The sequence below is a fragment of the Lipotes vexillifer genome, unplaced genomic scaffold (genome assembly GCF_000442215.2).
Source record: "Lipotes vexillifer unplaced genomic scaffold, Lipotes_vexillifer_v1.1 scaffold504, whole genome shotgun sequence".
Taxonomy (NCBI): Eukaryota; Metazoa; Chordata; class Mammalia; order Artiodactyla; family Lipotidae; genus Lipotes; species Lipotes vexillifer.
In genome coordinates, this window is record NW_006785225.1 from 5,085,339 (window position 1) to 5,111,654 (window position 26,316).

The following is a 26,316-nucleotide window of genomic DNA, read 5'->3' on the forward strand; positions in this document are numbered from 1 at the left end:
GGCACGCGGGCCTCTCACTGTTGTGGCCTCTCCCGCTGCGGAGCACAGGCTCCAGACGCGCAGGCTCAGCAGCCATGGCTCCGCGGCATGTGGGATACTCCCGGACCGGGGCACGAACCCGCGTCCCCTGCATCGGCAGGCGGACTGTCAACCACTGCGCCACCAGGGAAGCCCAAGGAAGTGACATTTTAATGATGTCACTGACATCAGAATGATGGCAAGGAGCCAACCACAAAAGGGAAATGCTTTCCAGGAAAAGGAAAACCAAGTGCAAAAGCTTGGAGCTGAATGCAAAAAGAGATGGAAAATGAGTCAAAGATGACAGCCATTGTGATTCTTTAGAATACTTGTTTTTGTATTTGTATTTTAGACACTTGATCCTGGTGGCAGCATAAAGGAGAGACTCAATTAAACCAATCTCAATAAAAAGGGAGATCATTTAGATGCTACTGCAGTTGTTCTTGCGTGGGATATGAGCCCGGACTAGGACAAATTGTTTGGGTTAAGAGAAGTAAACCATCATACCAAGAAAACAGGCTGGGTGAAATTCAGGATTTGAAGAGGAGTCATGATTAGTATGGTTAATATGTGGGTGGACCCAAGGTACAGAAGGCTCCCAATCTCAGATGTATATTGCTTTCATTTTGAGACCTATTGTCTCCTTAAGTTTATGAGCCAAGAATTATGGGGAAATAACATAGGACGTGGGGAAAAGGGAAGTGAGAAGTCTAAAAAAAACTCTAGTGATGGTTTTACTGACCAAGGAAAATTGGGACATGTCATGGTAGATGGCACAGATCAGATGTTTTACCTTTCCTCTCACTGATGATAATTATATGTCACAGTGCATATTGTAATTGTGGAAGTGCCAGGCCGAATGACCTAACAGATATTTTCAGTTTGTAATTTCTGTGCTGCAAAATTAAAGTATTAATCAACTAAAAACCTGCTATGCTGGTTAAAGGTTGATTTTGCACTGAATGACCAGAGGTAATAGGGCTGCCTTTTTCTTCTGTTTATTGATGTCCTCTGGACAGTTCCTCAAAGAGGGTCTATGAGACCTCCGTCAGCTCAGACAACCCATTTTCCATTCCCTTTCTTGTGGTGGTAGTGGGTTTTCACAGGGACATTGTATCTATGTGTAGTACAGTGAGATTCTATATAGGAGGACAGTTGAAGGGAAGAGTTTTTGATCAAAATAAACAAAACCTTACAAAGGGAAACAAAATAGTAATTGCCTCCTCAGAATTCAAAACTATCATGCCTGGAAAATTCATGGCTCATTTTAAATAATATTTTATTTTAGTCTTTATTGAGTTTGTTACAGTATTGCTTGTTTATGTTTTGGTTTTTTGGCTGCAAGTCATGTGAGATCTTAGCTCCCCGACCAGGGATCATACCTCCTGCATTGGGGACTTTGACCCCTGCATTGGAAGGCAAAGTTTTAACCACTGGATGGCCAGGGAAGTCCCTAAATAATATTTTAAAATACAAAGAAAAAAAATATTCTTGAAAATGCCTTATGCAATAGCTAGTCAAATTATTGTAAAATATCATGGTTAGGTATGCATATTTTCCTTATTTTGTATTTATTTTATTATTCTATACTGGAACATAGTATATTATCACCATGTATGTAAAAATGAGATTTTAAAATATTTAATAATGTGAAATATTTCAGTGTTTTAGAAAGTTTTTCTGATGAAATATAGAAGTCAGCTTGTTATAATATCTAAAATTTATCTTGTCACATTCAACAAGTTGTGATTGATATATTAAATCAATTTATTTTCTAAGTCCAGTAATATGCAGTAAGGAAATAAGTTCAGTTTAAAGCAAAGAACTATTTATTCATAAAATCTTAATTTCCTAGATATATGTGATTATTAATATCCAAGTAAGAATATTTCTTAAAGTAACAAATACCATTTATGGGGCACTTTTATGTGAAACTCTAAGAAATGTCCCAAGGACTTTATGTGCAGGATCTCATTAAACTTTCATTTTATAAATAAAGAAATTGAGGTTCAGATGTTAATAACTATTACTAGTATTTTTGTTAACAACAACAATTTTTGTTATTAATATATTATTGATTTTATAGATACTCTCAAAAAATGGTGACTCTCCAGATGTATGTTTGCTTCTCATTTCAAGATACAGAGTTTAATTCTCTTCTCTTTGAATATGAACTGGCTTTAATAACCTGCTTATCAAATAGAATGCAGCAAACATGTTGTTTTGGAAATTCTGAGGCTAGGTCTTTAAAACAGTGTGTGCTTTTTGTCTGTGTCAATCTTGGGATGTTCCCTCCTAGAACCCTACTTTCATGCGGTGAGAAGTCTAATCCACATGGAGAGACCAGGCAGGGGCACTTTGGTTGACAACATGAGCTGACTTCCCCGCTGACTCTCACCATAAGCTACCCAGCACGCAAGGGAAAAAGCCTCTTGGATGTTCAGCCCAGTCAAGCCTTGAGAAGGCTCCATCCAGAGCTGCCATCCAGCTGAAATTCCAAGAGAGACTCCAAAAGCACTCCCAGCTGGGAAAAAACATTCTTCAGAACTGTTAGAAGTAATAACAAATTGTTGTACAAAGCCACTGAGTTTTAGGACTGTTTATTATGAGCAATAGATAGCCAAAACAATAAATAGAATTTATTGTGCACAGGGCTGAAACGTTTATATGAATTGTTTGATTTAATTCTTATAATAGTGCTATGAGTTAGATACTATTATTATCTTCATTATACAGATGGGAAAAAAAAGAGGGTCACAAAAATTAGTGCTTATTTAAAAGCCAAATGGATAGTCAAACCTCCACAATCTGACCCTAGGCAATGCTCTGTGCTGACATGAAAAATCATCTTTCCTATGTTACAGAGATGAGATTCCCTCCACTCCAACCTATAATTGTCATTCACCCTAGTTCTAACGTGAAAGACTTTTATCCGTTGTGGAGGAAATATTCCAACTCCTTTTTTTTTACTGTGTGGTATGTACCTAGCAGATAGTGAGGTTTTCCAGTAAGGTGGAAGTGGTACCCAGACAACAGTAGAGCCTGCATGGTTGAAAATCCAGTGGGAAGCTGATCTTAGTGGCCTAGATAATGGAATAAGCCTTGTTTGACTGAAATGAGGAGTATCAAGATAAGATAGAATGTAAGAAGAAAATTAATAAGTCCAGCTATAGACTTAGAAATCTTAAGAACTAGGACATGAGAACATGGAACTTCAAAGTGAGTCATTCTCTAGGAGGTGGATCCTAGCCAGCCTTCTGAAACAAAACTTTGTTTTGTCCCAAACATAATGGGAAGCTGCATTTAAATGATTAGAAGACATATTACCATATTTTTAAGAAAGTATCATGCTGTACTCTTCCAAGACACCCTCCTCTTCGATTTAAATAAATTCAGCTGACTCTCCATAAGGTATTTGCCATCAGCTGCCATGCTTCTGTATGTGCACATGCAACATAAAATAAATCCTTATTTGCACAAAGATCACTAGTTTGCTTTGAGCCAGAAGGAACTTTGTGCTTCTGAATTTCTTATAATCTCCCAGGATAAGCTTAGATAAGCTTTTACTTCCTCCCAGTATATTTCAACAAGAACTCTCAAAGGTCCTATCAGACAGTCCCATAGACAGATTTCTAAGCACATCATTCCCCAAGAGGCTCAGCAAGACTCTTCCTCCAAACTTGTTGTACCATTCTAAGGGGAGGAAAACACATAATAACACAAACAAAAAGTAAGCTGGCAAAAGTTAATTTGTTAAAAAAAAAAAAAAAAGGAAGAGGAGATGAAACTGGTCCTAAATTTCATTCTCATCTCCCCCTGTGAGAAGATATATATATATATATAGATATATAGATATATAGATTTTTTTTGTATTTTGCACATTAGGTTAGCAGAATGATAGCTATTGTTCAGTGCTCACAGCCATGTGTACCAGTGATCAGCTCTCCCCAGTTAACATTAATCCCTCTCTCACTTATGCACATATTAGAAGTCTCTGTAGAGAGTTACTTACCCCATGCCCACCTCCACCGTGGACCCCCCAGAAATGTCTGCGGATGTCGCCTATGGGTTTTTCAGAAAAGAAAATTATTTTAAACCAAATTTGGGATATATGTCAGCTACCTTCATGAGAAAAAGTCTGCTGTATAGTTTTTCTCCCCAAATGCTAAGAGCACAGTAAAAGCAGATTTCCCTTAGGGATGTTGAAATTATACATATTCATAAGTAAACAAAAAGGGGCACTGAGAAATGGTGAGTTTGCCACAGCCTCCAGAAACTCCTCATAGTTTCCCTTGCAGATAATAGGCCTAACTTTTTTCATTGTGTTTTGGAATTTGTAATATAATTGTTCTCAAAATTGAATTCTCATATTGTGGATTTATGATACAATTTCTTGGGTAAATTTAGTCCCTACCGTGATGGCTTATGAAGAGTTATGGAGAGTTACTTTCTATTTCTTTTCTTCTTTTTATTAATGAGTAGAATATTCACAGTCAGTAACCTAGACTTTGGGCTCTTGCAGATTCTTCAATAATAAATATCCTGACCAAAAATATGTTTTATACTTCACTCCAGTGTACAGCCCATAGTGGCCATTGTTAAACACTGATGGCTGAGCACTCAGTGTGAGCACAGTATGTTCATATTGTGATAGACAAAGATCTCTCTTTAGGAATGTTAAATGTATTTGTTTTGCATTCTTAAACCACATGTATTCTTTCTTTATAGATTCATAAATGCCTCTGTCAGCCAGTGCATATCACGGTTCTCTCTTTCCTCAGTTCCTTATTAAAGATATGCAAATATGTTTTCTCTGCTTCACAATTGTAAAGAAGCAGATGACCCTTGTGAATTAGTAATATCTTTCTTCATAGGAGTAGCACTCTCTGCCAAGATTTCTCTTTCATCAAATATTATTAGAAACCTGAGTTAAAGAGTTGCATTTATATATGATGTTATTATGTAAGTGAAATGAGAGGGCATGGGGAAAGAGAGAAACAGACACAGATGACTAGTTCATCATTTCATGTACAGTGTTATATTTGAAATCACTTCCCATGAAAATCTGGATTTTCATTTCTCGTAACCTAGGATCCATCTAGAAACAGAGCACTCATCCACTCATAGAAGGAAAGAAGGCTTTTTATAGGTAGTTGTTGGATGAAAGAATGTATAAGAATGGCAAGACCCCTACCATCAACCATACAATGAAATTGGTATTCAAATATATTATCATAATGTAGGTGAAATGCTGCTCAAACCTATACCTTTGTAACAATATGTCATTCTATCCAAATATCTGCAGACCCTGTCTGATGGATCACTGCTTCTCAGAAACTCATAATGTTTCAAAATTCTTTAACATGACAGTAGCATAATCAGCCCTTTCCAGTATATACTCCTGTATTGAACCCCCCCAAGATGTTCTCAGATTAATATATATTTTATGCCCTTTTGTTGTGTTGTTTTGCCAATAACATTTTGAGATACACAGAATCTTTTTAATATTTGAGATTTAAATGGAGAGGAAATCGTTAGTATAAGTTTATGGCAAAGGTCAAGAAATGAATGAAAGAAGAGAATAAAATAAGACATTTAATTGGTTATATGATAAATCATCAGTCTCTCTATATCAAACCAAAATTCAACAAGGAAGGTAATTTGATTGTGATTCTGCATCTAAGGTTCCCGATTTATTTTCTACCATGTATGCTTCTTGTGTGGTGACACCTAATCTTATGTCTTTGATTCCCAAAATACACTTTATAAAAATTTACTTATCCAAAATGTACTTCTGCATGTATTGCAGAAGTTAATCCACAGTTTTCATCACATTCACAAAGAGATATTTTGCAAAGAAAGCTCAATATCCTGGAGAGAGGATGTATGTCAGAACCCTTTGTAGGAAAGCCTGTTTAGGGTAATGAAAAACGTGACCTATGGTGTCAGACTTCATGGGTTTATATCTTACTTGTGGCATTCATAAAATGTGATCTCAGGCAACTTACCTCATTGTCTTTTTTTTTTTTTTAAGCTCCCACTCCTTATCCATGGTGAGGCGACCAGTAGTACTGACCTTTTAGGGTTATTTGAAGAATAAATGTGTTAAAGCAGGCAAAGCTGTGATAGCCATGGCTAGCAAATAGAAAGTGTCATGTAGGTGTTTTTTGTTGTTTTTGTTTTAAATTTATTTTATTTATTTATTTATTTTTGGCTGCATTGGGTCTTTGTTGCTGCGTACAGGCACTCTCTAGTTGCGGTGAGCGGGGGTTACTCTTCATTGTGATGCACGGGCTTCTCATTGCGGTGGCTCTCTTGTTGCAGAGCACGGGCTCTAGGCAAGCGAGCTTCAGTAGTTGTGGCACATGGGCTCAGTAGTTGTGGCTCGTGGGCTCTAGAGCACAGGCTCAGTAGTTGTGGTGCACGGGCTTAGTTGCTCCACAGCGTGTGCGATCTTCCTGGACCAGGGCTCAAACCTGTGTCCCCTGCATTGGCAGGCAGATTCTTAACCACTGCGCCACCAGGGAAGCCCTGTCATGTAGATGTTAGCTCTCATTATTTTAACCAACATCTTCTTTTTATCTATTGTACCCCTTGAAGAACTCCTAGTATCCTTTTTATATCATTGCCAATCTCTTTTCCTACTTCTAAGAGAGAGGGGAGGTTCACCTATCACTTTCAAGAAGGTGGCGGATACACAAGTAATTATACCCAAAATTTTTAAAGATCTATTTAGGAGGCTAAATGACAGTTACAGAAATTAGGAACATTTTGTGGCCAGAGACCTCAGCATGTCAAACAAGCTCTGATTTGAATTTTAAGTTTCTTTCATATAGCTATGTGGTCTAAACTAGTCATTTATCTAAGTGAGCTTCAGTTTTCTCACCAATAAGCAATTCTTTTACCATAGTATACATGAAATCACTAATAGCTAGTAGGTTGTCAATAAGTATTTATTGATTCAAAAATCATTGTTGAGCTTTTATTATGCACCAGACACTGATAGGTTACATGAGTAAAACCTTGGACAAGCCCCTCATGGTTCTTCTGCTGAGGAACTTTTCTTCTAAATCCCTCTCAGTATTAGTTTTCTGTTGCTGCTGTAACAAATTATTATAAACGTGGTGGCTTAAAACAACACAAGTTTTTAATATTATAGTTCTGGATATCAGAAGCCAAACATGGGGTCTCACTGAGCTAAAATTAAGATGTTAGCCAGGCTACATTCCTTCTGGAGGCTGTAGGAGAGAATCTGGTTTCTTGCCTTTTCCACCTTTTATAGAGATCACTGCATTTCTTATCTATCTCATGTTCCCTTCTCTCCATCTTCAAAACCAGCAACTTTGCATCTCTCTGACCATTCTTTTATTATCACATCTCCCTCTGACTGCAGCCTTAAGGATCTTGCACTTGTGTTTGGCTCACCCAGACCACCCAAGATAATATCCCCATCTCAAGGTCCAAAACCTTAATGACATCTTCAAAGTCCCTTTGGCCACTTAAGGTAGTGTATTCACATGTTCCAGATTAGAATGTGGGCATGTTAGGAGAGGGTCATTATTCTGATACTCCACCTATTATTGCTCAAGTTTGTAAGTGCATTTTGTTCTGAATTCAGGAGGCCAGGAGAGTATTAATGCTTGGTCACCCATATGGAAAGCACCTTCATTGGGTCTGCTTAAATGCTTTATAGAGATGTCAGCTAGGCCAGGGCAAGGTATATTTTTTGCTCCAGTTTCTTTTTAACCCCCCACTGTGAAAAAATTATCTCTACCATTGATGTGCTTCAGTTACCCACTTGAAAGGGCATTTAGGCAATGATACTCTATAATGCTTGCCATAAGGAGGCCATCCTTTATCATTAGCAAACTGCTAAGTGGTGAGCTCACAATTGTACATCTTACCTAGCAGATATTAGGAGCCCACTTTTCAGTTTTTCTAATGAGATGACTCATGAGGCGGGGATGGTGTTAGGAGGAGTGAGCTGGGTTAATGTTCCTAGGGGACTAATTAGAATCAGGTGAGAGCTAGAGAAAGTCAGAACCCACGTGAAAAGCTCTAATTAACAGGAGTGATGGACTTTGCTGTAAGACCACTGGAGAACACATGATGCTCAATTTAAATTCCCTGACCTAGTGGCTAGATAATGTCAAGTCTCAATGTATTATTTTTTTAAGCGAAGGTAGAAAAATGTCCCTTTTTTGTGTGGTGCATTAACCATAAGGCTATGTAAAAATCAAGAACTCTAAAAAGATATACTAAGCAGAGTGGTAGGTCAGTGACAAAAAGGAAGTTATATTCAAGGTATTCATAAGTAACACCCAGTGAGCGTAACAAAGATAGGCTTAGGGCTGGAGGAGTTTGGGAGACAGAGGAGGATGGGGACATTGCTTATCCATTCTACCATGTGTGTCTCTCAATACGCACCCCAATTTAGGAATAATTTAGCTGAGGTGCCATACTAAAACCACATAAGCTTTAAATTTATCATTTCAGCAGACTTATTGTTCCTTCCAGAAAAGGTATACAAGGTATTTTAGCTGCAGGGTGCATAACTAGAGAAAGTGTTCCCTGCAGCGACTCTCTGCCTTTCTACTAAATTAACTGCACAAGAACCGACCATGTTACTGTATGACATTTAGATTTTCTAATCTGTTTAATGTCATGGTTTGCACATGATGTATTCTGATGTGCTTTTATGTTTCAGAAACTAAAAAAACACATTAGAAGTGCAGTAGGGATTCTTTTACAGACAACATAACTTGTTACAAATCGCATTTTCAGAAAAATTATACCGAAAATCCAATCTTATGATTTTTTCCCTCAAAATTACGTTTCACCTCCTGCATGTCTTCTGTCTCTTGAGCATCTTCAGTTTGAGATCCTCTTGATTCATTCTCCTTTCCTCTGTGCCCTGTGGTAAATGAGTTCAAATCTATTTTTAAGGTAAAAATCGACAGCACTTGGAGATACATTCAGCATTTATGCTAAGACTTGCATGGATGCTGTGGGAAAACTTTTGAACATATTTTTGACTCAAGTATAGATTTCAACTCTAATCTCTTTTTGTTCCTGGTAAAAGTGGACCCTGTCCTTTAGCACTCTGCACTCAGCACATGTTTATAAAATGGGAAATGAGTAATAAAGTAGTTCATGTCCATTCTTCAGTATTTTCAACATGCATATTTATGAAATTGTAATAAAATTAAACCTCCCAGAAAAGCTTTGTCATCCAAGCCATGTACCCCAACATATGTGTATGTGTGTGCTCTATATGTATATGTTTTACACTTTACAGTGTATATGGCACACACATAGAGAAATATGGGGTGGTTACCCTTGTTTTTGTTTACTGCCCTCTCCAGGAAAGCATATCTAGATTAAAAGTCTCATATTTTAAGGGAGGCATCCATTTTTGGATTTTAATAATAGTCCCTTCCCTTTTAATTCTGTGGAATTTTTCTCTTGTTGTTTACTTGTATTTTTTCTTACTCTCCCCCCCCACCCCCCCATATTGTTCTCATTCTCTCCTACTTCTAAGTGATAGGGGTAATGTTCAGCTATCACTTTCGATAATTTGGAGGACACACAAGTAAGTGATACAAGTTAAAGGCCTAAGTAAGGGACTAGCGGACAGGTTAAAATTCAAGGAAATTCAAGGACATTAACACATGGTACAAGTGTTTGTTTTAATAAAAGCCTGTATATCACTGAAGTGTGGATACTTTGAATAGTTAGAGATATTTACAGGCCATTTTTCTTATCAAAACCCTGCTTTCAGCTGGAATGATATTAAGCTACTATTGAATTAGACCCTCCCCGTCTGCAACCTTAGGAAACTCTCAGGCTATGTCCATACCTATGTTTAGAGCTCAGCCTCTTGCAGAAGCTTTATAAAACAAGCTGAGTTAATTTATTAAAATAATAAATTAAATAAGTCACTGCAGATAGCCATGCTCAATGACATTGGTGACTTGGAAGAGCACATCTGCCACGTTGGTACTGAGGAAGAGGAGGACGGGAATGGACAAATTTGTATTTGGTGGGCCAGGAGCTCAGTTTTTTAAGATTAAGAGAAATCAGGGTCACCCACCATTTCTGCTGGTGTTTTGAAGGTTTTTATCTATGTCATTGAATTGGAGAATATACATTTTAAAAATATAAATAGCAGTTACATAAATGAAATACAACAACAAAAAAGGACAAGATCAGCTTTAAAGAAACTTTAAAAAAATTAAATGGTATAAGAAAACTCAATAATTATCAGTCTTTGTAGTATAATCATTAAGAATTCAAGATCATTTCTTAGAAAAATCACAAGTTTTCAACATTTTAAATCTGTGAAAATATTGGGAAAAAGTGTTTGTCTTAACAAGCAAGGTTCTCTTCCTGGCCAAACTCTATTCAGCTTCCCATGAGCTTTTTTTTCAACTAGGCCTGGACTTTTGGACTTCTGTGTTTGTCTCTACCTTGTCCAGTTTTAGCAAGAATCTTGCTAGGTCAATTTAATCAGGATCTCGCATCCTCAATATCTGATCACCCTCTGTATCTGACCAGATTCCTTATCCTCCACAGTGTCTCAGGTGATATCTGATCACCCTGGCCTGCCTTCAGCAAGAATCCTGTTAGATTGGGTTAGCCAGAATTCCCCCTTACTCCTGATGTTTCTTCTTAGTAATTTTCCATATGCTGACCTCCACTCTTGCTTTTTGGCTATAAATTACTAATTGCTCATGCTGTATTTGAGCTTGATCTTTCCTCTGCACTGTAAGACTCCATTTCAGTCGTCCCTATCACTACCTCTGTGATGGCCCCCCTTAAGTAAAGTCTTCTTACAGTCTTCCACAAGTGTCATGAATAATGTTTTCTTTAGCAGTCTGCAGATGTCAAACCACCTTTAGTATTTTTGTCACAGCACCTGGGGCCAAGACAGTAGACGTGCCACATTTATGTAAACAGCAATGTTTTTTGAACTTCGAAAGTATCTAGGTTTTCTGGGTCAAGTTTCTTCCCAAGAGATTGGACTGATTTGAAAATTAACCAGAGAAAAGGATAATTAGAAACTATTATTGAAATAGGAAGGATACACCAGTAAATAGAAATAGCACATATTTCTTGTGGAGGTATATTTATGGAAGAATCACCTCCTGTGCTTAGTTTTAGAGTAAAAGTGGTTGACATGAGCATCAACTTACCAAATTTCTTCAAGAGGAAAAAATACTGGAGTCAATTGGATAGGGGTTCCATGATGCTAGGAATGGTATCTGTCTTGCTCACACTCAACATCAAGAATTATACCAGTGCTAGTTTCATCAGGCAGAAACTTCAGCAGTAACTTAGAGATATCTACTAGAATTTTGAATATTCCAAACAACAAAGAAAAAACTTAAATCTTATAATAAAAATGGATTTTTTGTTTGTGTGTGCATTTGTTGGGAGGTAACGCATATAAACCTCAGCCTCTAGAAAGTGAAAATTTTCTGCTCGGTGTTGAGAGGTTATGTGCATGCTTATAATTTTCACCATCCCCAGGAAGAGGGATCAGTAGGTCACAAATTTATTTCAAATGTGATATTCAACTAGCCATGTGGGAAGAATGCATCCATATCATCATTGATGCCCATCGCTTTACTGCTAAAACATTTTCATTAAGGTTAAGATTCAATAAATAATAGGCATACAATTTTTTTTTTTTTTTTTTTTTTTTTTTTTTTTTGTGGTACGCGGGCCTCTCACTGTTGTGGCCTCTCCTGTTGCGGAGCACAGGCTCCAGACGCGCAGGCCCAGCGGCCATGGCTCACGGGCCCAGCCACTCCGCGGCATGTGGGATCTTCCCGGACCGGGGCACGAACCCGTGTCCCCTGCATCGGCAGGCGGACTCTCAACCTCTGCGCCACCAGGGAAGCCCCGGCATACAATTTTTAATTCAAGATCAGTATATAAGTCCAGGGGATGTAAATGCCAGAGACATTGAATCACCTGTGATTACTCAGTTTGCCAGATACTAAAGCTTTAGAATAGTAACATTCTTCCTCTATACTGCAAGTACACATCTTGCAATGCTAATTTTCTTTGTGGTATTTCTTTGAAATGCAAGAAAGTATAGTTTGGTGATCAAAGTTTCCTAGTTCCCAGGTGTTGGGGTCAGCGAAGAGGATCCCCTGTTTGGATAAATTATTTCCCCAAGTTGAAAACATTTTAAAGGAAAATGCCTCATTTGCAGCTTGTCATTTGGGGACAAAACGCTAATCACATGAGAGATTTCTTTGAAAGAGAATGCAAATGCAGTGGAAAGTTCCTTGGGTAAGGCTTTGGAAGTTTTAAGGTGTTTGGAAATGATGACAGATTAAACTGTGCTAGCCTGAACATCTTACTTACACCCTTCCTTCAATGACTAGGCATAGGTTTTCACAGCATTGATTTCAGAGAGGAATAATTATTCCCTAACAAGACAAAAAATAGTGATTCAGAATAATCAATATTAGTGGGAAAAAAAATTACCTTCTGGGTCAGTATCTTTCTCTGACTTGTTATTAGCTTTGTCACTTGGGAAAGCCAATTGCTCTGAGATATTGCTTCCTTATAGGTAATATTGGTCATACGTATTTCATAATATTATCATGAATATTAAATGAGATAATGACTCTGGAATCCCTTATCTGTGAGGTATTATGGTGTAGTACCTAATTACATAAGCTCCAGGTGAGACCGCCTGGGCTTGACTGTGTTTCTCCAAAGACCAAATTAATGATACTCTATATACTTTAGTTTCCCCCTTGGTAAAATGGATATGATATAGGCACCTTCCTCATAAGGATGTTATGAAGATAATATTAGAAAATATAGAAGTAAACAGGACCTGGTAAGTATCAATAAAGTTTAACTCATTTTCCCATCCCCTGCATTGTTTGTTCCCAACAAATTTTCATTATCATCTTCTTTGCTCACATTTAAAACTTCTAGTACTAAATAAATAGTACACTCAGTGTCAAAAATAACGGTGTTGCTACTTTACTTCCAGACTTGCCAACGGCATTTTAATTTATAATTTTAAGCAGTGTATTGGTCACATATTTTCTCATTTAAGGAGAGGTGGTCTTTGCCTCTGGCTTCCCAACAGGCATTTTTTTAGCTACTGTGCAGATTTCTTTTGAAATGGCTAGTGTGGAAAATGTTGATAACCAGAGAACACAGCTCGTAGCTTGGTTTAGCCAGTGAAGCCTTCTGCCTACCTTGTCTACAAAGGAAGCTTTGCAAGTGCACAACTAGCTGAATGGAAAGTGATCATTTGCATCTAAGCAGTGTCAACAGAATATGGAAATACCACCAAATTGTTTAACTTTTTTCTCCAACTACTTAAATCAGGTCAGCTCTTGGAAACTGTAAAACATTTGTGGGACAACTGGAATTTTACATTTCTGTTTATCACAGTGGCTGTCAAATCATAGAATATTTTCCTTAGGTATATCATATGATGGTTTGGAAATAATCATTGTGGCATATTTTTAAAAAATGGACCAGTAAATTAGAGTCTTGGTAATACCAAAGTCTGTGTGATACCATAGACAATTTAAGACAGTGACCTTGTTTAACATCCTGAATTCGACAGTTGGGGTAATACGACCTCACTCTGGTTCAGTTTTCTCTTCAGAAACATGGTGGAAATAATGGTACTTACCTCAGAGAATTTTGATGAGAATTGAGGTAATGCACAATGACAGGAAGATGGCAGGAATTCACCTACCTTCATTAATAAAGGAAACTGAGACATGCTGAATTTCAGTATATTGTGCAAACAATTAAGGCAGAATATTTGAAACTTTAAACCAGAATTGCTGATGTCTGTCCCTGAGTTGTTTACCATATCATCTTCATGGTCTCATTCCTAGACTCACCGTCAAGATATATATTTCAGAAAACAGGAAGGAAGGAAGGAAGAAAGAGAGGGAGGGAGGAAGGAAGGGAGGAGGGGAAAGAGAGAGAGAAAGAAAGAAGGAACAAGACACTTGCTGTAAATGTTCCCTTTCATACCCCACCTCCCCGGAGAGCCACACCTGGACTGTAAACGGCAGGTGGGAGGAGTCCTTGATGTTTGAACTTACTTGGAGGGAAGTGTGCAGAGTCTGCTGTAAAGCAAACTCTTACTGGCTTGTTTTTCTCATGAGGGTGTCATTTGTCAAATGAGGGGTCCACTCCGCTTCATTGTTCCTACTTCCAAGAGGAGCAGGAGTAGGGATATAACCGTAACCTTTGTACTTATCAAGCCTTCAGGCCAAGGTTAGTGATGGGATGCTTTCAAGATAACCCCATCTTCTAATCAATTTTATACTCAGGCCACATTGGATTGTTTTCTCTTCTTAGTATTCATTAATCTCTTTTTCTGTATTTATTCATTCATTCGTCATCATTCACATTCATTTCTGTGCTCTGCTCTTTATTTTTCCTCCGCTTAGACTGTTTCCTCTTGACAGCCCAGAGAAATTCCAGGTTATCTTGAAAGAGCTTTTGTTAAATCCACAATATAAACTCTTTGATCACCAGCATGGAACAATGTCTTAGATGAGAACAATGGGAAGGGAGAGAAGAAGGAGAGGGAGAGAGGGAGGGAGGGAGAGAGATGAAAAACTGATAGAAGGAAAAAAATTATTTGTAAGATATTCTGGAATTAGATTTTTTGTTTTGAAATGAAGAGCGAGTCCACAGAATTAGCATTTAAATCTCAGTTCTGTTACTTATTTATACTATGTGACCTTGAGTAAGTTTTGTATTACCTTGGACATCTGTTTCTGCATTTGTAGAAATAAAAAATATACCAGAATAAAAATATGCTTAATATAAACCTCTTACCATAATAGTGGCTATAGGTTTGGTGATCAATAAATTGTAGTTATTTTTATCATTACTATTAATAATAAATAAGGGTAAAAACACCTTTTGCAGTGCTTGGAATTCTATCTGAATGCTGTTATATCTTATACATTCAGCACAGAAATACTCCTTAGCGCATGTGGAAATGAAAAAAAAAAGGAAAGAAACAAGGCTAAATCATGTAATAAGAGAATCAGGGGAACATTAGTGCTTACACACATGCACTTTAAAAATATATAGTAATTACTCCAGCTTCTCTAGGTGCTTCTGTTTTACTTCTGGGGATAAAATGTTGTGCACCTAAGTCTCTAACTGCACATAGTGCAAATTTCAGCCAATGAACAATAAAACAAACCAATGATGATTTAATAATGACTGTGTTACTTTTTATGATTATATTAGTGCCACATAAATGTCAGAGCTCTGCAGAAGAGTGATGGTCATTTCTACCATGTGTCTTTTAAAATTCCCTACCTGCATTCAGAATTTAAGGGAATGGGAAGGATTCCCTTTGAGTATTTGTGTGTGTGTGTGCGCGTGCATGAACGCACACACATGGATTCTTTCAATAATATTGTTTTTAGGGTGATAAATTAAAAAACAGAATAAGTCATAATTCCTGCCTTAAGGAACTCACATTAAAGAAGAGCAGAGACCCATTAAGCACATGACGATTTTTAAAATATGTGCTTATGAAAACATCAATTATAAAGTACAGAGACTACTAAACATTTTTCAGACCATCACTTGTGATGAAGACGTAGATAATTATAGTAACAACAATAATAATGATAGTATTCATTGACTAATATGTGTTTAGTATTTTATTTTTTTACTGAACTATGTTTTATATAGGGAAAAGTGCATGTGCCATAAGTATTTAGCTTGATGATCTTTTACAAAGTGGACATATCATTGTAACCAGGATGCAGACCAAGAACCAGATCATTATCACACCCCATAAGTTCCCCATTCTTGGTTAATATGAATTGTGTTACTATGAATATTTTAGTATGTCTCTAATGGTAACTATATTATATATATGTATGTATGTATGTATATGCCTACCTCATTTCATAAAGGTGTTCTGTATTCTCCTTTAGAAGCTTTACTGTTTTATCTTTCATATTTAGATATGCAGTCCATCAGGAATTCACTTTTGAGTACGGTAAGAGGTGAGGGCAAGATATATTTTTCTGATATGGAAATCCAATTGATTAAGCACTGTTTATTGAAAATATCAAATAGGCTATGTTCAGAAATTTAAAATTTTTTAAAGAAATTTCCAGAAAATTGATACATGCATGTACACAAAAGATTAGTTATGGATGGTTGATTGTGAGAGAAGTTCAACTCTAAGTGGCTCAATCATTTTAGACTCACTGAATCACATCACTGGAAGAGGTAGCAGCAGTTTGAAAGCAGGCACGATGAGACTTGGAATTTTAAATGAATTTGTAATCACAGTTTCTCTTTTTTCTGTCATTCACTTCCCTCCTCTTTCTTTCCCTTCCTTCTAGGTGTGGGCCTTATTCTCCCTTGTTTTGAAAATGGGTATTATGTCCAGAATTTACATGTCAAAAGTCCTATTATATATTTAATCACTCATTTTGTATCTTTGATTTTTTTAACATCTTTATTGGAGTATAATTGCTTTACAATGGTATGTTAGTTTCTGCTTTAAAACAGAGTGAATCAGCTATACATATACATATATCCCCATATCTACTCCCTCTTGCATCTCCCTCCCACCCTCCCTATCCCACCCCTCTAGGTGGTCACAAACCACCGAGCTGATCTCCTTGTGCTGTGTGGCTGCTTCCCACTAGCCATCTGTTTTACATTTGGTAGTGTATAAATTTCCATGCCACTCTCTCACTTCGTCCCAGCTTACCCTTCCCCCTCCCTGTGTCCTCAAGTCCATTCTCTACGTCTGTGTCTTTATTCCTGTCTTGCCCCTAAGTTCTTCAGAACCTTTTTTTTTTTAGATTCCATATATATATTTTAGCATACAGTATTTGTTTTCCTCTTTCTGACTTCACTCTGTATAACAGACTCTAACAGTACCTCATTACAAATAACTCAATTTCGTTTCTTTTTATGGCTAATATTCCATTGTATATATGTACCACATCTTCTTTATGCATTCCTCTGTTGATGGACATTTAGGTTGCTTCCATGTCCTAGCTATTGTAAATAGTGCTGCAGTGAACATTGTGGTACATGACTCTTTTTGAATTATGGTTTTCTTTGGGTATATGCCCAGGAGTGGGATTGCTGGGTTGTATAGTAGTTCTATTTTTAGTTTTTTAGGGAACCTCCATACTGTTCTCCATAGTGGCTGTACCAATTTACATTCTCACCAACAGTGTAGGAGGGTTCCCTTTTCTCCACACCTTCTCCAGCATTTATTGTTTGTAGATTTTTTGATGGTGGCCATTCTGACTGGTGTGAGGTGATACCTCTTTGTAGTTTTGATTTGCATTTCTCTAATAATTGTGTAATAAGTGACGTTGAGATAATTGCTTCACGTGCTTTTTGGCCATCTCTGTAATTTTATAAAAATGTTTTTACCAAGTTTTAGATATTAATGTTATGCTGGCTTCATCAAATGAATTTTGAAGCTCCTTCTCTATATTCTGAATGTTTATGTGTAATATTAAGATTATTTATTCCTTAAGTGTTTGATGGAACTCATCAATAAAAGTATCTGGGCCTGGCATTTTCTTGGGTAACATTTTTTATAGCAAACTCAATTTCTTCAGTATGCATAGGGCTATTCAGATTTTCTCTTTCATCTTATATTAATTTTGTATGTTGGATTTCTAAAGGAATTTGTCCATTTCATCTAAGTTTTCAAACTTGACATAATTTTGTTTAAATATTGACTTATTAATATTTTAATGTTTGAGAATCTGTAGGGTTAATACCATTATTCTTGATAGGTCCAGGGTTATTTTAATTTGGTTGACCTTTTCAAAATATTAGAATATGGTTGAAGAGACAAGGAACGACTGGGCAGAGTTTAAACATAGAACTTGAAGCCCTCTTTTCTATTTGCTCCTCTCCTTTCTGGGATTCCCTACTCTGTACAAAAGATAATATACTTTCAAATAAATTTTTTTAAAAAATTTTGTTTGGAGTTATAGTTGTCATCTGTAGGAGGTTTGTTTCTCAGGGAACTTATTCTGTCACATAGGAAGAGAAATTCCCAAGGGAAGATTTTGAAAAATGCGGACAAGAGAGGACTGGGGGTAGTATCTTTTGAGCACCTATCATATACAGATCTAGGAGTTTTACAAGTTAGCTGTGTAATCAGTGCAGTGTTGCTGTGTTCAGTATCCTTGTATTATTAATTAAGAAAATGAGGATCAGTGTTATGAAATAATACCCTGAGTTTTCATATCAAGGTTAGTAAGGGGGTCTGTTACTGTCACAGGATCATCAGACTATGGATTCTCTTCGCTTTTCAGTGAATCATGTGGCTTTTTTTAGTCTATAACCCCAAGAATGAAAATTCCTAACAGGAAAGCTGAACTACATGTAAATAAAAGTAATATCAGTCAGTGTTTATAAAATCAATAATATCAGTATAGTAATGTTCCCTGTTATTTTGCAGAAACAAAATATTACTTCTGGTATGGACATTAAAGGATTTTTGGCTTTTTGCCCCACACTAACAAGACCATATACAATACATCTCTGCCAAATATATATTATGATATTGACTCTTAATTGATTATTTTCCAAATGGCTGTTTGTTAAGCAATTGTAACTTAGAAAACAAATAATTTAAAAAATCTATTCAAAATTATTTATTTAGCATTTCCATGTGTCATGTAGACTATCATAATTTCTGTGATTATAAGGCAGAGAAGATAGGTACAGTCATTGATTTTGTAGAGTTTGCTGTTTAATTAGTAAGTCAAAAATTAAACCATAAAAATACAAATGGAGCAACAAGGATTTTGTATAAAGCACAGGGAATTATATTCAATATCTTGTAATAACCTATAATGGAAAAAATCTGAAAAAAAATTATAACTGAATCACTTTGCTGTATACCTGAAACTAACACAATATTATAATTCAACTATACTTCAATTTTAAAAAATACAAATGGAATTGAAAAGTACATTGCATTCTCTGAAAGGGTATCCTCAGATTATGTAAAAGGTGGGTAATCTTGCTTAGAAAGAGGAGTCAGAAATGTATTTTGCTCTCCAACTTATTAATTCCACAAAGAAATTTAATGATGGGCTCCCACTTTTTCTTTCTCTGCATTTCCTATTTGGAGTTCATATCTGTCAACCTTTATGATAAACGCACTACTGCATACACAACGTTTACTGATACAGGGAATGTTCTGATTCATAGATTTCTCCTTTCTGTCATTCTCTTCAAGAAGAAGTGATGTTGACAGATGTGGGGCATCTGGGGTCAGTTGGGAGCCTGAGAGCTTTAGAAAACTGTGCTCAGTAAAAGCAGGTTCACTCAGTTCATAAAAAGGTGGAATAACATCGATGTAAACAATTTTTTTATTTTCCATTTAATTTTATTTATTTTAATTTTTTGTCAATGAAAATAAGCTTTATGACATCAAATAATAAATACACACAAAGATGTAATAGTGAAGGGAAATGAAATTATACAATATGTTGGTATATGTGCTTTTTTTTCTGTAACAGGATCATCAGACTATAAATTCTATATACTTTTATAACAGACTCTAATGTGCATGTATATATTCATGATGATAAGATCATCATCATCATCAGTGTCAGTCTGTCTGATAGTAAAACAGTTTGCTTCTAGGACAAACAACAAATATTTCAAGGTAGATGATTGATTGATACTTTTTTTTTTTGCAGAAGTTATCTAGAGAACTGAAAAATTTGTCAAAGAGAGTTGGATCTTGAGAGAAGATTTGCTTCTGTGTCAGGTAAGAATCCCATTTCACAAACTTACATTTTTCTTTTTGTATCTCTATTAATTAAATCAAATTTATTTCCATTGTAAATCTTTAGTATAACACCATGGTGTCAGAAACTTAATCTCAGACTATTTTGGACTTTTTTTGTTTTTTTGGCTGGAAGCTGGATGTCTGAGTCTCATTTCTGGAGGGTTGGACATAAATTTAGGGTTGGGAAGGCAGATGGCTCTTATTCTCCAGTTTGTGCACATAGATTGTCATTCAAATATGCCAGAATCTTTACTTTCTTATCTTTCAGTTTTGAATGCGTTCTTTACTACGTAAGTCTACCACTTGGAGGCACTAAAATGCTATATAGCTTCTGTACCCTGCTGGGACATGAGCATTTCCACCTGGGGAAATGTTTTCAATTGGTGTAGCCTGGCCAAGCAGGCTTTCTCGCCCTCAAGTCTCACTGTAAATCTCAAGCCTCTACTCTGGGAGCCGGAAAGGAGACGCGCGCGCGTGCGTGCGTGCGTGCGTGCGTGTGTGTGTGTGTGTGTGTGTGTCCATGAAGAACATATTGTTGACTCTGCTCTAACCTGCTTCTCCATGGGGCCTTAACAGAAAAACATTGTTTTCCACCACAATTCAGGCAAGGGGTGGAATAGAGGATGGGGAGACGAGACTTGCTCATTATCCATTTGTTGTTTGGCCTTTTATTTATTTTCTTCCAATAATTTTCTCTCTGCCTGGATGTTCATAGTTTTCCTGAGAGCAGTGGCTTTGAAAAACAAAATGTAGAAACTTATTTTTTTCCTCTCATATTTGTTTTTTATATTTTAACTGTGAGACAGTAAGTAGAGCTAACAAAGTGCTTGAAGGAAGATAGAGAAAAGGTTACTTTTGAATTATAGCTGTCTTGCCATATTTGAATCATACATTGGACCAGGACCAGCCCAGAGGGACATTCAGCTCCAGTTCTTAAAAGAGTAAATTTTAATTTTTGGTCTCTTTCACTACACTTTAAGTGTCAACATTTTTGGTTGCAGCCATTTGGAGAAAGTCAAGGAAGTAAACCAATAGGCATGTGATAGTACATGGATGAAACATGGTAACTCAGAAACATTGAACGGGATGTGGTTTAACTGTGTGAACATATAAAATGAAAAATGAAAAATCTAGGATTCAGTTCATTGTTGTAGGTCATCTTTGCCATTAACTGAGGTGTGTGACCATGGATAAATAATTCTGTCTTCCTTATCCTCATATTCCTTATCCTCATATAAAAATTATGGCTTGGTAAAAATGTACTTGGTAAAATTCTATCAACTCTACATTTTATGTAGAGATCCTTGCCAACACTTAAAAAGTCTTTCAATTCCATAAACCAAAATGAAGACTTGAGGCAATCATCAAGACACATTAAACGTACATCACTTTTATTGTTGAAAAAGGCATATTTACTGTCTAGACTTACACAGATTGAATGAAGAGTATAATTACTAGCTCAGTTCTACAGTGTCCTCTTGTATTGCCATTGATATTGTTTTAATACCACTGTCTCAGTTCGAGTTTCCAGAAGGGAGAGACACCTATATGTTAATTTAGTATCTAGCATGCCAAAATACAATGTTTTATATGGGAGTGCTGAAAGAAGATTGTTTGATGCATATTTTAGATACTGATGTCTTTTATTTTGGTCTCCAGCATCAGTGCCTTCTTTTATCCTTCCTGCGCCTAAGAACAGTAAACCAGAGGAAATTCCTCACCTATAGGTTTTTTGGTTATAGGATTAATAAGGGAAAATGATATGGAGGGATGACCCTCCAAAATGTTCCCTCCTTTGCACAAGATAGATTTGTCTCTACCAGCTCTTCAGATCTTTCAGCAGCCTCCCCTTCTATCCTTATCCTCTAAGAAACACATTGATGATGAGATTAGTCAGAAACAATTGGGGTTTGGCCACAGTTCATAATGTGTGCAATTACTGTTACCAAAGGATAAAAGCCCAGATTCCTCTTTCATAATTTCATGTACTTCCTTCTTGTTTCATCTGTTTGGTAAGCAATCATCTTAGGTCCTGGACCCAGGGAGCACACTGGCCAAATGTTCTTTTCCAGAGCTTAAATGCCTGAGTGTGTGTCTGAGATCAGGCTGCTTCTAGGGTGAGCCAGTCTCCGCCCCCTGCTTCTCCTCCTCCTGTTTCTTTTTCTCCCCCACCTATATCTACGCATATTTATTGCTCTCACTTATTTAGACTGAGGGGAGGAAAAAGGTTCTAATTAGGCTTTGTTTCTAATCAGAGTTTCTACTCAGCCTTTTTAATTGGGGTTTGAATTAGAATATTAGCCACTTAGATATCTATGGATAAAATGAAACTTTGATTCCCATTCTGTTTATTGCATGCTTTCCTTTTTATGGGAAAGAGAACTGAATTTCATGACAGGTTTTGTGTGTTTTAATTCTTGTGATGATAACATGATGATAACAAAAATAACTCAGAAGCCATAATGTTGTGAAGTCAATAAGGTAGTTTTAAAGACCTAGGTTCAACTCTTTTTCTGATATTGTGTGTGTGCACATACATACACACACACACACATGTATGCTATATTTTTATGATCCACCAAGGGACAGTCACTGTTTTAGTTACAGCTGGTACAGAGGTAAGTCAAGCAGCAAAAAGCTGACTTTATTGGGTTTATATTTTACTGAGAGAGAAATATGCATTTGCAAATTAATACCTTGGTAGTAATAAATTCTAGGAAGAAAATAAAGCTCTTGCTATCTACATTAATTTAAGCAAGTTATTTAACTTTGAGCCTCAGTTTTCTCATTTGTTAAAAAAAATAACGTTTGGCCTGCCTTTTTTATAGGGTAATGTTGGAATAAAACTGGTTGATAGCCGTAAAAAGTTATTTGATAACTACAATGTGGCATTCTGTTGGGGGAGAGAAAAAGTACCTTATCCTCTCTCTCATTCACATAAACATTGTAATTGTCCAGAAATGTCAGATTGCTTGTTTTAAACCATCTGTTTCATTTCCCTCAATATGGGCTTTCCTTTGTCTCCCCTTTGAATAGGTAGCTTGTAAAAGATCCCAACAAATGTTCACACAGATTTTTAATAATTTTAGCAATTCATTTTGAAACCTTTGTGTTGCAAGCCCAGACCTTAGGACTCTTGAGCTGGCAAGTCTGGAGCAACAGAAAGGAAGAGCATAGGATGGACATATTGGTCAGAATGAGGCCCCAACCCAGGCCGCTGGGCCAAGTTTGAACATGGGGCAGGTTCTGGCTGATGCTTAGGGATTTTTTCTTTAAATAAATTTATTTATTTATTTATTTATTTTTGGCTGTGTTGGGTCTTCTTTGCGGTGCACAGGCTTTCTCTAGTTGCAGTGAGTGGGGGCTACTCTTCATCGCGGTTTGCGGGCTTCTCATTGCGGTGGCTTCTCTTGTTGTGGTGCACAGGCTCTAGGCGCGCAGGCTCAGTAGTCGTGGCACACGGGCTTAGTTGTTTCGCGGCATGTGGGATCTTCCGAGACCAGGGCTCGAACTCATGTCCCCTGCATTGGCAGGAGGATTCTTAACCACGGCGCCACCAGGGAAGTCCCGATGCTTTGGGTTTTGGAGACGTTAGACAGTAACAGTAAGAGGGTTTTCAAATTATGCTCATCATAGCTGCCCACTTTGAAGGACAAAATATCAGAAGGGCCCATCAGGGCTGGCTCAACAGCATTCTGATCTGCCCTTATTTGTTTTAGAAGCAGTTCAACGTAGAAACACGGAAATTGCTAGAAATGAACAAAGCTACCCGCCAGAGCAAAGGCGGGTCCGCCCTGCCCAGCATCAGCTGATGGCGTGAACCGTTGTATGGGACCATTTAACCTCTAGGTCTCATGGTTTATTTATGAAGGTGACTCGCGCCTCACTTACGATAAAAAGAAGGTCGATGTGTAAACAACTTTGAATGAAGCTTCTTTGGGAACGGAACAGAACAAGACAACTCAGCAGGTAGAGCTTGGCTTTATTTGCAAGGATGTGCATCTGTCACTCATGGCAGGATCTTGGGATCTTGGCACAAATGGACCCACAAAAAGCTTCACAGAACCGAACCCATTTGTAGGTCGAAGACTGCCTGATTTGTACTTTAGTAGATGATTTCTTTGGAGGACAAGATCCATAAGCTGAAAATGCCTGGGAGGCACTGGGCCAGAATATGCAGGGTGGACACCAGCATCCCAGAGTCTATCTTCTGTAGTGTTTGCATTTCCTAAGTGTGAGGTTGTTTTCAATGTTCTTGCATATAAAAAATTTAGAATTATTTCCAAACAAATTTCCCCACAGGTTTCCACAGACATGGCTATGAATATTAACTAGTCTTTCTTCTCTAAAAGAACATTTGGTCCTAAGCCTCTGAATGAAGCTCCCCAAGTTTTATGATGATATTGTCAATGTATCACATACTTGGACACACCTTTTAAGAAATTTCTTAGACCATGAGAATACACAAAAATATGGAATACTCCTGAAGTCATCTGTTTTTATTGTTGCTTGGAGTCATCTGTTTTTGTTGTTATTAGTAATGATAGCTGTAGATATTAAGTGCCTCATATGTACCAGGAATTAAACTTATCATTGCATGTATATAATTCATGAGCCCCAAGATACATCTTCAAGGTAAATTTTGTAATAAACTTAAAAAAATATTGAGTTAGACAAGACATGGATTTATTTTTCTCATCCATAATTAAAAGCACGGAGGTAGGCTATCCAAACCTAACACTGTGGGTTCTCAGTGTCACTGGGATCAACCGTAAACTCTGTTTTTCCTAAGTTATGACTCTTGTCTCATGCTGAAGTGTGGTTGCAAGAACATCAGTCATCAAGTTAATGATTAAGGCAGGAAGAAGGAAGGAAAAAGGAAGGGCAAAAAAGTCCTGCCAGTTGAGTTCCTTTTTATAAAGAGATTTTGTGGAAGTCCTGCTTAATGACTTCCTATTACTTCTCATTGGCCAAGTCAATCAGCCAGTGAAGTTCAAGATTGAAATGGTTTTATCTGAGCATAAAGCCACCCGTAGCAACATAGGTGTTCCTTTATTATGCAGTCAAAGAAGGAATGGATATTAGCAATCTCTCCCGTGGCACAATTATCCCCACTTCTCCCATAAAGAAATTCATATATCATGTGTTAATTTAATTGTTTTTCTCACCATGAACATAGCATGTATTTTCATATGTCCAGAAATCTGATCATACCATTTCTTCATACTTTCCAAGAGTACCTAGTTTTTCATGTTCTGTGTTGATAGATCTTAGTCATCCTTTTAGGATGTGCTCAAATACTCATTCTAAGTGTACAGAAATTCCCCATGCCTTAATGAATTAATTGTGCCTTAGTTATTAAAAAATCATTGAAACTATATGCTAGTGCTTATCCTATGTTTTATAATTACTAGGTAGATATTTTTTGTCTCCATCATAGAGAAGCTACTTAAATTCCAAGTGTTATGTTGTACATTGTTAGTAGTAGTAGTAGTATCATAGTTCTGCATCCATTTTATTATTGAATAATATTTTTTATTGCCATGAATATCAAACCAATTTATAAGCTGTGCAAACAAATCTAGTTTGCTGGCAGTAATGTATGATGCCCAATGAGTTAGTCTTCATAATTTTAATTACACAATTTTTTTCAGTGGTTTCCAATATTTAATTCACTTCTAAGAAGTAAATATTTGACTGCAATCAGTATAATTCCTAGGCAGTAAGCACAGGAGTTATGCTTCCTTGTCTTTACTTTTAAAACATTATACATTGTATGTCTATAATATCTGAGTTCTGCTAGGTTCTAAGAAAACAAACCTTATAATTTAATTTTCCTCGCTTGGCTCTCCAGTATCTCTTGGCAATCCTGATGGCCAGCTAACCTACTTTTCCCAAAATGACTTTTTTGGTCTGGGAGGAAATGGTGTGCCCAGTTTTGTCTAGTAAGAAATGTCTCACATCAGCCATATTCCTTGTTATTTATTCTTGTTACTAGCAATTTATAGGAGCTGCTGGACACATATTCTGTGTCATTGTTTTGCTCTCATAATCAACATTGAACTTCAAAATCTGGCCTTTGTTATTTTCCCCCCTGCATGCTATTATTAATGCTTAATCATTACATATTGCTTTTACTAATGCCAGATGTACTTTCTGTCCTTTATATGATTTATATTTCAAAAGAAGCTTAAATCTAGCCATGTTTTCAGAGAAGAGATAACTCCCACCTCCAGGGGTGGTACAAAGGAAGATAAATGATTTTGAATGAATAAATTAATGGACTTATTTATCATCATAATTGTGTGATGTAATTTCTTAATATTATTTTCAAGAATAACTCTGCACAGCAGCCTTATTGAAGTAAGTTTAGAATATTTCCAAAGAATCAACTGAAGATAATGGCATATTCTCAAATATTTGCTAAGCATTTAGTCTCCTTATCTTGTAGTCATTTCCACAGATCC